The sequence below is a fragment of the Mustelus asterias genome, chromosome 18 (genome assembly GCF_964213995.1).
Source record: "Mustelus asterias chromosome 18, sMusAst1.hap1.1, whole genome shotgun sequence".
In the NCBI taxonomy this organism is placed as follows: Eukaryota; Metazoa; Chordata; class Chondrichthyes; order Carcharhiniformes; family Triakidae; genus Mustelus; species Mustelus asterias.
Genome location: NC_135818.1, coordinates 22,845,907 through 22,859,683, shown reverse-complemented (window position 1 = coordinate 22,859,683; position 13,777 = coordinate 22,845,907). Strand labels below are relative to the sequence as shown.

General features: G+C 46.1%; 1 long non-coding RNA gene across 1 annotated transcript; it reads right to left on the bottom strand.

The window, feature by feature from the left end:
- Nucleotides 1–858: 858 nt before the first annotated feature.
- On the bottom strand, nucleotides 859–8,863 carry LOC144506811 (uncharacterized). The gene is made up of 3 exons (XR_013499965.1): nucleotides 8,732–8,863; nucleotides 2,308–2,410; nucleotides 859–947 (listed from the first exon to the last, which is right to left on the bottom strand). It is a non-coding gene; the product is annotated as an uncharacterized LOC144506811 (long non-coding RNA).
- Nucleotides 8,864–13,777: the final 4,914 nt, after the last annotated feature.

Sequence of the window (13,777 nt, the reverse complement as noted above, 5' to 3'; positions counted from 1 at the left end):
GACCTCACTGCCGTCTTGGTTGACGTACTCAGGACCTGTCCTCCTGCGGCGGCATGTTAGGGCCCGCAAGTCTGACTCTTTGGTTGAACAGGTCCATCTCCTCCACGCCAACCCTCAATATGCCTATGTAGCATATCCTGACGGGCGAGAGGACACGGTCTCTATCAGAGATCTGGCGCCTGCAGGTGACCTGGAAACCCCCGTCACTCCCGCACCCCTGGTTAGGATTCCTTTGCCCATTCTCTCCCCTCCTGACACGGCGCAGGCAGCATCGGGACCTCCACTTAATCCTCTGACTCCCATGTACAGCTTGCCTGAGTCCAGGAGATTGTCGCCACCTCGAGGTCCACAGGTGCGTGAGGAACTGGAGGAGTCACTGGACACCACCTTGGAGAGAGGGACACCACGGTCACCAGAACCGGCACTGGCGCCAGTGCTGCGGAGGTCGCAGAGACGGTGCGGACCTCCGATACGACTGAACTTGTGAACATATGGACAGTTCGTATTGTTATTTTTACCCCACCGGCCTTTGTTTTTAAAGGAGGGGTGAATGTGGTGAACCATAGATGGTTACCACTATGGGTACTGAACCATAGATGGTTATCACTATGGGTACTTGTACCTATGTTACTCTTGTTACTGTTAGGGTTAGGGTTGGGGTGTTCCACCTGTTAGCATTGTTCTGTGGTACACTCCGTTTGGCTCCGCCTTCTTATAGGCGTATAAAGGTCACTGCCACTTCCTAGTGACCCTTAGTCTGGGATAGTATTGTTAAGCAGTATGCTCTATTCTTGTTGCGAATAAAAGCCTTTATTCCCGAGTACGATCTAGCCTCTCGAGTGGATTAATCGCGCATCAGGGTTTATCTGCGCAGCCACTGTCCTTTACCTCAATGTTGCCAAGGACGTTTACAATTGCAATGTCAGGTTTTCCAATGCCAGCTTCATCTTAAACCAAAAGAAAAGATACATTCTGTATCAGTTGATACTGAACAAAAGAGAGAAGAATGTTGCAAGATTGACGAGGGGTGTTACAGAGAGACACAGACAATGGGACAGAGGAGCAGAGAGGGTCATTGCTACAGACAATGGATGAAGGTGCAGAGGGAAGGAGACAGAGACAAGGAGGCAAAAAAAGCGAGATAGAGAGACAAGATAAACAGGACAATAAATGAACAGAGGAAAAAATAGATACTGACAGAGACACAGAACTTGAAAGAAAGAGACGCCAGGGACACACAGAGGGGAGAGGAAATGGACTGAGAGAGGTCGTATGACAAAGAACGATGCACAGTGCGGCAGGGAAGAAACAGATGTATTGAGGGCGAAGGAGAAAGGGAGTGGATAAGAGAAGGGAGAAAATTCTAGACTGAAAGAACCACACGTGCAGATGGAGTAGGACAAAAAAGAGAAAACCAGAAAACCAGAGAGATGAAACAAAGGGAAAATCGAGGCAGAGATTTATGTCGTGATGCAGTTCGGAGACACAACTTGTCCTCTGGCACATTACTGACGCAGTGACATAAAAGTACTGTCACTAGATTAGTAAGATAGTGATGGCCGAGCCAGAAATGCCCACATTCCATGAACAAATTTGAAAAAATGATTGTTCTTCAGGTGTGAATACCACACAGATTATCTCTGGAGAGCCAATACTCTCCTCATCCAATGACATATAAATGAACACCCAACGAGAATTTCTAGAGGAACATGAATTAGTAATCTAGTGTAATGCTCTGGGAACTTGGGTTTGAATCCCACCATGGCAGATGGTGAAATTTGAATTCAACAACAATCTGGAATTAAAGTCTAATGATGACCAGAAGCCATTGTTGTAAAAACCCATCGAGTTCATTAATGCCCTTTAGTGAAGGGAATCTGCCGTCCTTACTGGTCTGGCTTACATGTAATGCCAGAACCACAGCAATGCGGTTGACTATGAAATGCCCTCAAGGATGGGCAATAAATGCTGGCCGAGCCCGAAATGCCCACATTCCATGAACAAATTTGAAAAAATGATTGTTCTTCAGGTGTGAATACCACACAGATTATCTCTGGAGAGCCAATACTCTCCTCATCCAATGACATAAATGAACATCCAACGAGAATTTCTGGAGGAACATGAACTCTGGAATTTATGTCCTTCCCGAGCTCTGGGGCACAAGGGCACCCAGACTAAGAAAGGATCAAATGTAAGACCATCGATTCAACCTGAACTGTACAGTGTAATCACTACCTAAGGTATCCCAGTTTAAATTCATAAAGCAAATTAAACAAAGCGTTAAGATGTGATAGAATCGTCACTCACCTTCTACACCATGAGCAGGGGATTGTTGAATATTGGTGATGACAAGGAGGAGGAGGACGGCCTTCATATCTTCACAACAGCTTTTCTGTGGCTGGCTATAACTCTGAGAAGGTAAACCAACAAGATAAGAAGGCCTGATATAAAAAGTATATTATCTCCACTAACATTTTGAATATTGTATTAACCCATTAATTCTTTTTGTTGGCATAATCCAGTCAGTTCCTGCACTATTATATAAAATACTCAAGGATAACATTGGGAATTTAAGTCATACTGTGAATTCTGCAGCAATAAACCCAGCTGCTAACTTCCCAGTTCCTGTCTACAAGGCATAAGCACAGTAAGAAGTCTCACAACACCAGGTTAAAGTCCAACAGGTTTATTTACCTGGTTTAACCTGGTGTTGTGAGACTTCTTACTGTGCTTACCCCAGTCCAACGCCGGCATCTCCACATCATGACTACAAGGCGTAAGTCAGGAGTGTGATCGAAGACAGTCTGGATGAGTGCAGCTATCAACAACACTCAAGAATCTTGATAGCATCCAAGACAAAGCAGCCTGCTTGACCAACACTCCATGCACCCGCTTAAACAATCACTTCCCCTCACCATCAATGCACAGTGGTAGCACTGTGCACCATTTATAAGATACACTGCAACAACTTGCCAAAGCACCAACGGCATCTTCCAACCTGCAACCTCTACCATCTTGAAGGACAAGCACAGCAGACATACAGAAACACCACTACCTGCAAGTCTTTTTCTGAGTCACACACCATCCTAACTTGGAAATATATTGCTGTTTTGTCATTGCTTCTGGGTGGAAAATCTAGACTTCCCGTCCGAACAGCACTGTGGATCCAATGGTTCAAGAAAGCAGCTCATCACCACCTTCTTAGGGGCAATTAATGATGAGCAACAAATGCCAGAGACGCTCCCATCCCATGAAAAAGGATAAAAGAAAGGATTCACTGTCAAGTCAGGTATAGAAAGAAATATAGAGGAAAGGAAATATTGGGTTAAGAGAGAAATAAAGTTAAAATATTTTTTTAAATATAGATATCCAAACAACATAGAAACATAGAAGAAGGGAGCAGGAGGAGGCCATTTTGCCTTTCGAGCCTGCTCCGCCATTCATCACGATCATGGCTGATCATCCAACCCAATAGCCTAATCTTGCTTTTTCCCCATAACCTTTGATCCCATTCACGCCAAGTGCTATATCTAGCAGCCTCTTAAATAAATTCAATGTTTTGGCATCAACCACTTCTTGTGGTAATGAATTCCACAGGCTCACCACTCTTTGGGTGAAGAAATGTCTCCTCACCTCCGTCCTAAATGGTCCACCCTGAATACTCAGACTGTGACCCCTGGTTCTGGACTCCCTCACCATTGGGAATATCCTCCCTGCATCTCCCCTGTCTTGTCCTGTTAGAATTTTATAAGTCTCTGTGAGATCTCCCCTCATTCAAGAACAACAAAGAACAAAGAACAATACAGCACAGGAACAGGCCCTTCGGCCCTCCAAGCCCGCGCCGCTCCCCGGTCCAGGATTGAATCCTGAATCCAGGATCCCCGCCCAATTTTCCAGCCTATCTACATCCTAATATCCTATCCACTGAGCTGTCCCTCACAGCTACGATGCTTTGTTCATCACAACCTATTAACTCACCCCCACCCCCCCATTCCAGACCATGTGATCTCCAGGGAGAGGCGAAAACCCAGAGTGAAAACCCCAGGGCCAATATGGGGAAAAAAAATCTGGGAAATTCCTCTCCGACCCCCTGAGGTGATCGAAACGAGTCCAGGAGATCACACTGGCCCTGATCGGAAAATGCTTCCCAACCCTATTCATTTCCACTTCTGCTTTACGAACACCATCTGAATTCCCTGCCCCTGAGACAGGTTCCCAACTATCCGCAGTCTCGCTCTGTACTGGCACCAGCAAGATGATCATAGAATGAAGCCATGAAACGAGAAACAAAGAACAATTAGCCCGCGCCGCTCCCTGGTCCAAACTAGACCACTCTTTTGTATCCCTCCATTCCCACTCCATTCATATAGCTGTCTAGATAAGTCTTAAACGTTCCCAGTGTGTCCGCCTCCACCACCTTGCCCGGCAACACATTCCAGGCCCCCACGACCCTCTGTGTAAAATATGTCCTTCTGATATCTGTGTTAAACCTCCCCCACTTCACCTTGAACCTATGACCCCTCGTGAACGTCACCACCGACCCGGGGAAAAGCTTCCCACCGTTCACCCTATCTATGCCTTTCATAATTTTATACACCTCTATTAAGTCTCCCCTCATCCTCCGTCTTTCCAAGGAGAACAACCCCAGTTTCCCCAATCTCTCCTCATAACCAAGCCCCTCCATACCAGGCAACATCCTGGTAAACCTCCTCTGTACTCTCTCCAAAGCCTCCACGTCCTTCTGGTAGTGTGGCGACCAGAACTGGACGCAGTATTCCAAATGCGGCCGAACCAACGTTCTATACATCTGCAACATCAGACCCCAACTTTTATACTCTATGCCCCGTCCTATAAAGGCAAGCATGCCATATGCCTTCTTCACCACCTTCTCCACCTGTGACGTCACCTTCAAAGATCTGTGGACTTGCACACCCAGGTCCCTCTGCGTCTCTACACCCTTTATGGTTCTTCCATTTATCGTGTAGCTCCTCCCTACATTATTCTCACCAAAATGCATCACTTCGCATTTATCAGGATTGAACTCCATCTGCCATTTCCTTGCCCAAATTTCCAGCCTATCTATATCCTTCTGTAGCCTCTGACAATGTTCCTCACTATCTGCAAGTCCTGCCAGTTTTGTGTCGTCCGCAAACTTACTGATCACCCCAGTTACTCCTTCTTCCAGATCATTTATATAAATCACAAACAGCAGAGGTCCCAATACAGAGCCCTGCGGTACACCACTAGTCACAGGCCTCCAGCCGGAAAAAGACCCTTCCACTACCACCCTCTGTCTTCTATGACCAAGTAAGAAGTTTAACAACACCAGGTTAAACTTCTTACTGTGTTTACCCCAGTCCAACGCCGGCATCTCCACATCATGACTTCTATGACCAAGCCAGTTCTCCACCCATCTAGCCACCTCCCCCTTTATCCCATGAGATCCAACCTTTTTCACTAGCCTACCATGAGGGACTTTGTCAAATGCTTTACTAAAGTCCATATAGACAACATCCACGGCCCTTCCTTCGTCAACCATTTTGGTCGTCTGAACTCTAGCGAAAGCAATCCTAACCTAGTCAATGTCTCCTCATACATCAGTCCCACCATCCCCGGAATCAGCCTGGAAAACCTTTGCTGCACTCTGTTGAGAGCAAGAACATCCTTCCTCAGAAAAGGAGACAAAGCTGCACACAATACTCTAGGTGTGGCCTCATCAAGGCCCTGTATAGTTGAAACAACACATCCCTGCTCCTGTACTCGAAACCTCTTGCAATGAAGGCCAACATGCCATTTACCTTATTTACCACCTGCTGCACCTGCATGCTTACCTTCAGTGACTGGTGCACAAGGACACCCAGGTCCCGCTGCGCACTCCCCTCTCCCAATTTACAGCCATTCAGGTAGTAATCTGCCTTCTTGTTTTTGCTTCCCAAGTGAATAGCCTCACACTTATCCAAATCTGCCATTGATTAGCCCACTCACCCAACCTGTACAGATCATTCTGAAGGATCTCTGCATCCTCGTCACAGTTCACCCTCCCACCCAACTTGGTATCATCTCCAAACTTTGAGATGTTACATTCTGTTCCCTCATCCAAATCATTAATATATATGATGAATAGCTGGGGTCCCAGCACCAATCCTTGTGGCACTCCACTAGTTACTGCCTGCCAATGTGAAAAGCACCCATTAATTCCTACTCTTTGTTTCCTCCCTGCCAGCCAATTTTCTATCCACCTCCATACACTACCCCCAACCCCATGCGCTTTAATCTTGCACGATAATCTCTTGTGCAGGACTTTGTCAAACGCTTTTTGGAAGTCCAAATATACCACAAGATTCCCCCTTGTCAACTCTACTAGTTACATCTTCAAAGAATTCCAACAGATTTGTCAAGCATGATTTCCCCTTCATAAATCCATGCTGACTCTGTCTGATCCTGCCACTGCTTTCTAAATGCTCTGCTATAAAGTCCTTGATAATGGATTCGAGAATTGTCCTCACTATCGATGTGAAGCTTAGTGGTTTATAATTCCCTGTTTTCTCTCTACCGCCATTTTTGAATATTGACCCTAGGACATCAGTCCCAGTCCTGCCCAGGTGTAACCTGTCCAATTTGTACAGGTCCCATCTCTCCCAGAACCGGTCCCAATGCCCCAGGAATCTGAAACCCTCCCCCAACACCATCTCTTCAGCCATGTATTTATCCGATATACCCTGTCATTTCTACTCTGACTAACACGTGGCACCAGTAGTAATCCTGAGATCACTACCTTTGAGCTCCGATTTCCTAACTTTCTTCCTAGCTCCCTGTATTCTGCTTTTAGGACCTCATCCCTTTTTTTACCTGTGTCATTTGTACCGATTTGTACCACGACCACTGGCTGTTGAACCTCCCCCTCCAGAATGTCCTGTACCTGCTCTGAGACATCCTTGTCCCTATCACCAGGGAGGCAACATACCACCCTGGAGTCTTGTTTGCAACCACAGAAATGTCTGTCTATTCCCCGTACAGTTGAATCCCCTATAACTCAATTGAAGGGTTGAGTTTAGGAGTCGGGAGATAATGATGCAGCTTTATAAGATCCCTGTCAGACCCCACTTAGAGTACTGTGCTCAGTTCTGGTCGCCTCATTACAGGAAGGATGTAGAAATTATTGAAAGGGTGCAGAGAAGATTTACAAGGATGTTGCCTGGATTGGGTGGCATGCCTTATGAGGATAGGTTGAGGGAGCTCGGTCTTTTCTCCTTGGAGAGACGAAGGATGAGAGGTGACCTGATCGAGGTGTACAAGATGTTGAGAGGTATAGATCGGGTGGATTCTCGGAGGCTTTTTCCCAGGGCTGAAATGGCTGCTACGAGAGGACATAGGTTAAAGGTGCTGGGGAGTAGGTACAGAGGAGATGTCAGGGGTAAGTTTTTCACTCAGAGGGTGGTGGATGAGTGGAATCGGCTGCCATCAATGGTGGTGGAGGCAAACGCGATCGGGTCTTTTAAGAGACTTCTGGATGAGTACATGGGACTTAATGGGATTGAGGGTTATAAGTAAGCCTATATATATAGGCCTAGGTAGGTAGTGACATGACCGGCTCAACTTGTGGGCCGAAGGGCCTGTTTGTGCTGTAGTTTTTCTTTGTTCTATGTTCTATGTTCTAACTATTGCTCTGGCACACTTTGTACCCCTCCCCTCTGCAACAAAACCAACCATGGTGCAATGAGTTTGACTGCTGCTTCTTTCCCCAGAGAGGTTATGCCCCTCAACAGTATCCAAAGCGGTATATCTGTTTTGCAGGGGAATGGCCACAGGAGATTCCTGCACGACCTGCCTATCTCTCTTGCTCTGTCTGGTGGTCACCCATTCCCTTCCTACCTGTGGAGTCTGAGCCTGCGGTGTGACCACCTCTCGATATGTGTTATCCACAATACTCTCTGACTCGCAGATGCTCCATAGTGTCTCCAGCTGCCGCTCCAGCTCTGAAACTCGAGCTTCCAAGAGCTGTAGCTGGAGACACTTCCTGCACACATGCTGACCCAGGGGACTGGAACTGTCCCCAGCCTGCCACATGGAGCAAGAGGAGCAAACCACGGCTTGGAGCTCTCCGGTCATGTTTTATCCCTTTTAATTAAACTTTTGAAAGATGTTTTGTTTCCGATTATATCCAATTCTCTCGGGCCCTTCTTTCCTGCTGCTCGTTACCACTGAATATAACCTTTACAAACTATAAACCACAGAAATTACACAGAAATTACAGATCCACAACATGAAAGAATAAAACTCCAGACTTGTGCCCAAGAGGTTGACTGACTAACACTTACCTTATTGTCAATAGGGTACTTCAACTTAAAATGGCTTAACTGCCAGTGTCAAATTTATTTTGAATTCACATTATAGAAAATTAATATCACTCAATACAATTAAAGGCGGAGCCAGACAGAGAGGTTCAAGAAGTTAATAGTGAAGTGGCATGACTCCGTCAGCAACATTTTGACTTCTGAGTTTAACCTTGCTGGACGTTCATGTGGGGTTTGTGCATAAATAGCAGCAGCAAATTGACAACAAAACCTGGGCCATTAAAATTCACAAAACACCACCTTTTCAAAGTTGCAGTACTTTCAATTACACCTCCATGAACATCGATATTTAACACTCACACTCCAAATTCAAACAGATTTTGTGGAATCAAAAAGAAGTGATTTATTCCAGATGCCCAATTTCAGAAATTTCCTACCTGCCTCAACAACTTGACGACAAATGCAACCACGCAACAGAATGGAGGACTCTTATACTGTGGAACTGAATTTTATCAGCTTGACCCACTCCAGTTGCACCTTGGAACTGCCACCGTGGCACATTGACAGCCAAACAATGTGGCCAAACAATGTGGTGGAGTAAGTTCTCGGATTGCTGATTTGCTGCCTGTTGTGACACTCTCATATTTTAGAAGAAATTTTGCCCACAGAGTCACTGGATTATTTACAGAAAAAAAAGGAGCTTGTTCTGCCATTCAACTAGCCCATGATTGATCTGTCATAGTTTCGTGGGGCTTGGGGAGTTGCGGTGGGGGGGAGCGGCGGGGGAGAACTGCTACTGTTTTCATTGCCAGGGAATTGGTGACGGGAGCTGAAAATCCCATTGAGATGCCCAAAACGCACTTCATACCAATGTAAAGACGTGATTGTCCCCCACCAGTGACATAACAGGAATTCTGACGTTCAATATTTCAATGTTGGGAAGCCCATTACATGAATGAGCATCTCATTATCGGCCTTTATGTAAGCGGGGGAATGGTGTTCTCTTTTTAATTTTTTGATTTGGTTTGGCCTTTAAAGAAGGTTGCTTGCAGCGTAGGCTCAATCAGAGCCCGTCCTGCCAGCGTGATGTTATCGGGCCTACCCTTTGCAATTAGCCAAACCACTGAGCCACCGTGGAGCGGCACGGTGGCACTGTGGTTGGCACTACTGCCTCACAGCGCCAGGGACCTGGGTTCAATTCAGGCTTCTGGTCACTGTCTGTGTGGAGTTTGCACATTCTCCACGTGTCTGCGTGGGTTTCCTCCGGGTGCTCCGGTTTCCTCCCATAGTCCAAAGATGTGTGGGTTAGGTAATTGGCCATGCTAAATTGACCCGTGTGTCAGGCGATTAGCAGGTTAGATATGCAGGGTTACAAGAATAGGGCCTTGGTGGGATTGTGGTCAGTGCAGACTCAATGGGCCGGATAGTGTCCTTCTGCACTGTAGAGATTCTATGATTCTAGTGTGAACAATGTGGTGAAGTAAGTTGTTGGAATGCTGATTTCCTGCCTGTTGTGACACTCTCATAGTTTACAGACAATTCTACCCACAAGCCACTGGATCATTTACAGCACAAAATGGGGTATCTTTTGCCAATCCAGTTCCAGCCAGCTCCCTACAGAGTGATCCAATCTCTCCCACTCTATCCCTGTAGCACTCCATGTTTATTTTATTAAGTGCCCAACCAATTTCCTTTTGATATTGTTGATTGTTTCTGCTTCCTCCACTCTCATGGGCAGCAAGTTCTTGGTCATTGCCACTCTCTGTGTCAAAAAAAAATCCTTCCTCACATTCCCCCTGCTTCCCTTGCCCAAAAGCTTAAATCTGTATCCATTCGTCCTTCTAGTATTAGCTAATGAGAAGGGTTTTCACTATTTCCTTATCTAAACCTATCATAATTGTGTACACTTCTGGCAAATTTCCCTTCAATCTCCTTTGCTCCAAGGAAAGCAAACACAGCCTCTGCAACATAACCCTGGAACTAAAACCCCTCCCATACCAGGAACTATTCTGGAAAATCTTTTCTGCACCCTCTCAAGGATTTTCACATCTTTCTTAAAGCACATCATCAAAACTGGTTGCAAAACTCTATTTGGGGCCCAAGTAAAGTATTATAAAGATTCAACATAACTTTCCCGCCTTTGCACTCAATGCCTGATGGACAGATGCATCTGGGGCAGGCAGATTGGCGAGGATGAGGTTAGGGAGGGAGGGAATTTCTGGTCTTGGGGCGTGCATGGACAGAAAATTCCATCCAATATCCTTCCATTCGAGAACCACCTCAATATGGATGTTAATTATTTCAAAAGTCAATGGTTGGGACATTATGGGAGGAATTTTCTGGCTGTTCATTCCCCAGCCACTGCTGCAAGTGAGGAGGAAGAATTTGATGCCAAATCTCCGTTCACTGCAGCGGGACCAGAGAATCCTGCTGACTTAAACGGCTGAAAGTTCTGGCCTATATGTCCTGCAACCAAAAGCCATTTCGAGACAATAGATAAACATCCCTTGTGGCATCACTGTGGAGAAAAAATGGTCACTTGACTTGAGTGACTATATTGAAATTTCTTTATTCCTTTAAGAACTGAGAAACCCTCAAACTGCCATTTTAATACCAACGAGAAGGAACTTCAGCAGCCTAGCTAACCAAGCAATTGGTCACAATCTCTCAACTTCTTGAAGCCTGTTTGATGTTTAATGTCTGCTAAGCAGTTTAAAAATAGAAAGCCCATTCTGCTGCAGTTCATTTCAAGGGCTTTTTTATGTTGTTGTCTCCGACCAGGAACACATTCGGACTGAATTTCATCACAAACACTCTCTAAACTTTTACTTCTCAGACTTTGGAAATCACGTGAACAAATATTCATTTCTGTTGCCCATAGATGTAAATCTTCTTCTTTAATATTCCTCCTGACTTTATATGTGTGTGAGTTTGTGAACACTCCCCCTCCCTAGGTTTGAATGTGAATAAACTAATCTTTTGAATTAATTGGAAAAACCCATCTGGTTCACTAATGCCCTTTAGGGAAGGAAATCTGCTATCCTTGCCCGGTCTGGCCTACATGTGACTCCAACCCACAGGAACGTGATTGACCCTCAACTGCCCTTTGAAATGGCCTTTCAGGCCACTCAGTTTCAAGGGCAGCTTGGGGTGGGCAATAAATGCTGGCCAGCTCGCGATGCCCATGTCCCAAGAATGAATTTAAAAATACATAAAGCGAGTTTGCTGAGAATTATTAGTAAATTGGGTCTAAGGGTTTGGGGAAACATGCCACAGCCTCCTTTAAAAATAATTCAAAAACACCACTGCTTACGGGCAGGCAGGTAGAGGATAAAGAAGTGAAGATCTTCCGGCCTTGCCAATGGCAAGAGAGTTCCCCGGCAGCAGAGGCTGCGGGGTATGCAAAACCCAGGAGACACCTGCAGGACAGGAATATCCTGCCGCTGACCGATGGCGAGCCGCCTCTGCCACTGGAAAATACGTAATGTGGAGATGCCGGCGTTGGACTGGGGTAAACACAGTAAGAAGTCTCACAATACCAGGTTCAAGTCCAACAGGTTTATTTGGTAGCAAAAGCCACCAGCTTTCGGAGCACTGCTCCTTCATCCCGTGAGTGGGATTTCAATTCACAAACAGGGCATATAAAGACACAAACTCAATTTACAAAATAATGGGTGGAATGCGAGTCTTTACAGGTAATCAAAACTTAAAGGTACAGACAATGTGAGTGGAGAGAGGGTTAACCACAGGTTAAAGAGATGTGTATTGTCTCCAGCCAGGACAGTTATTGAGATTTTGCAAGCCCAGCTTTTGTCGCGACACTACGGACTTCCTACAGAAACTCAGCACACATGGAGCAGTTGAACCAAGAGCACTCCTCATCACAATGGATGTCTCAGCACTCTACACCAGCATCCCCCACGACGATGGCATTGCTGCAACTGCCTCAGTACTCAACACCGACAACTGCCAATCTCCATTTGCAATTTTACAACTCACCCGCTTCATCCTGGATCACAATATCTTCACCTTCAACAACCTGTTCTTCATCCAGACACACCGAACAGCCATGGGGACCAAATTCGCACCTCAATATGCCAACATCTTGATGCACAGGTTCGAACAAGACTTCTTCACCGCACAGGACCTTCAACTGGTGCTATACATTAGATACATCGATGACATTTTCTTCCTTTGGACTCATGGTGAACAATCACTGAAACAACTATATGATGACATCAACAAGTTCCATCCCACCATCAGACTCACCATGGACTACTCTCCAGAATCGGCTGCATTCTTGGACACATGCATCTCCATCAACGACAGTCACCTCAGCACTTCACTGTATCACAAGCCCACGGATAACCTCACGATGCTCCACTTCTCCAGCTTCCACCCTAAACGCGCCAAAGAAGCCATCCCCTACAGACAAGCCCTCCATATACACTTGACCTGCTCAGATGAGGAGGATCGCAACAGACACCTCCAGATGCTGAAAGATGCCCTCATAAGAACAGGATATGGTGCTCGACTCATCGATCGACAGTTCCGACGTGCCACAGCGAAATACCGCACCAACCTCCTCAGAAGACAAACACGGGACACGGCGGACAGAGTACCCTTCATCGTCCAGTACTTCCCCGGAGCAGAGAAGCTACGACATCTCCTCTGGAGCCTTCAACATGTCATTGATGAAGACGAACATCTCGCCAAGACCATCCCCACACCCCCACCTCTTACCTTCAAACAACCGCACAACCTTAAACAGACCATTGATCGCAGCAAACTATCCAGCCTTCAGGAGAACAGTGACCATGACACCACACAACCCTGCCACAGCAACCTCTGCAAGACGTGCCGGATCATGGACACAGATGCCATCATCTCACGTGACAACACCATCCACCAGGTACATGGTACATACACTTGCAACTCGGCCAACATTGTCTACCTGATACACTGCAGGAAAGGATGTCCCGAGGCATGGTACATTGGGGAGACCATGCAGACGCTACGACAACGGATGAATGAACACCGCTCGATAATCACCAGGCAAGAGTGTTCTCTTCCTGTTGGGGAATACTTCAGCGGTCACGAACATTAGGCCTCTGATCTTTGGGTAAGCGTTCTCCAAGGCGTCCTTCACAACACACGACAACGCAGAGTCGCTGAGCAGAGACTGATAGCCAAGTTCCGCACACATGAGGATGGCCTTAACCGGGATCTTGGGTTCATGTCACACTATCTATAACCCCCACGATTTGTCTGGGCTTGCAAAATCTCACTAACTGTCCTGGCTGGAGACAATACTTTACAATACTCTTACTCTTACTCTGACAATACTCTTTAACCTGTGCTTAACCCTCTCTCCACCCACATTGTCTGTATCTTTAAGACTTGATTACCTGTAAAGACTCGTATTCCAACCATTATTTTGTAAATTGAGTTTGTGTCTCTTTATATGCCCTGTTTGTGAATTG